Below are 1,451 nucleotides of genomic sequence, written 5' to 3' on the forward strand. Positions count from 1 at the left end.
GCGTAACGTAAGTTCATTGATTACAACATATGCATCCTAATTGGGAAATCCTCTCGTTTTTTCGCTGACCAGGAGTTTACATTTTAAGTCTTTTCAAGGCCGTTTTTTTAGCCAGGAAATACAATATTGTCGACCCTAGTGGGAAAAAGCCTCATGCAGAATAGCACGCTTTTTGTCATGCCATAACAAGTGAACGGCGATATTCAGTGACCATCTGTACTTAAGTTTATATGCATGTCAGACTACAGTCGGTGGAATTGTAACTGAAAGTAAAAGAATAGGTGAAAATTAATCTTCTTCTGCCTTGAGGGAGAGACGGAGAAATCTCTAACCTGAGGGGGTGATTTTTTTATTGTCCCATCAGAGGTTCTGTCAGAGTTAGAAAACCAAATAATCACTCGAGGATTGGGCATTTCTGTGTAACCCCCTTCAGGGTAGGGGATGAATATTTTTTTGAAAATATCAAAAAGATCAGAGAGAACAAATATACCCAATTGAAATTATTTTTAAGAAAAAAGTAATCCCATCTACCTGGAATGTACAGTTAATATACTGTTAACAAAATAAATTTCCTTACGTCTACATCTTCCGAAATGCGGCATCGGAATTTGCTTTTTTTGGTGACGGCAAATCATTGTTAAACCATTGTAATGTCACGGGCGGGCAGTGAGATGTAAAATGAACATACTTGAATCCCTTTCTTGCCCAGAATAACTTGATCATACATGCTAAAAAAATAGCAAAATCTCTGTCTATTGTGGAGAAAAAAAGTCACAACGGAAAAAAGTGTTTAAACAACTTTCTAGTTTTAATGCTTGGTTTACATTATATTCCCGGTGGCCATGGCACCCGTATGCCCGAAACGTAGTGCGCCGTTAGCCCGAGTTTCCTCTGGCCCTGACACCAGACTTAGTCATTTTGCCTGATGGATATCTGGTGTACAAGAAACTCGGGCTACTTTGGAGCACGTTTATGCCCACTTTATAAAAAGAAGGCATCCCAAGCAATAGCAAGCATTGTATCCTGAGACTCGAATGCAGCTCTCCTGCCGGGCCCGGCTTAAATATACTCATTTCCAGACCGCGCGCGCCGTGTCAGACATAGTAGAACGCATCACGCCCTAGCGCGACGGGCCCGTAAACCGTTACACACCGGGACGCGTCGTGATTGAACGCGACGAAACGGCTACCATACACCCAGCTTGCCTTGGGAACCTTGACAAAACGTGACAGAGCGGGATAAAACGCGCAGATACCGTGAAGCAACCGTGACAAAACGCGCACTAAACGCGACAGAACGTGACAAAACTTGAAAGGACCGTGAGATGCCGAGGAATACACATGCTTCCCGTCCCACTACTGACCGCCTCGAAGTTATATATATATAAGCTTTATTTATTTTACAACAATTATGAAACAATTTATTACAACTAATATTAATTACTCTTGTTG

This window comes from Mizuhopecten yessoensis, unplaced genomic scaffold (genome assembly GCF_002113885.1).
Source record: "Mizuhopecten yessoensis strain PY_sf001 unplaced genomic scaffold, ASM211388v2 scaffold2473, whole genome shotgun sequence".
In the NCBI taxonomy this organism is placed as follows: Eukaryota; Metazoa; Mollusca; class Bivalvia; order Pectinida; family Pectinidae; genus Mizuhopecten; species Mizuhopecten yessoensis.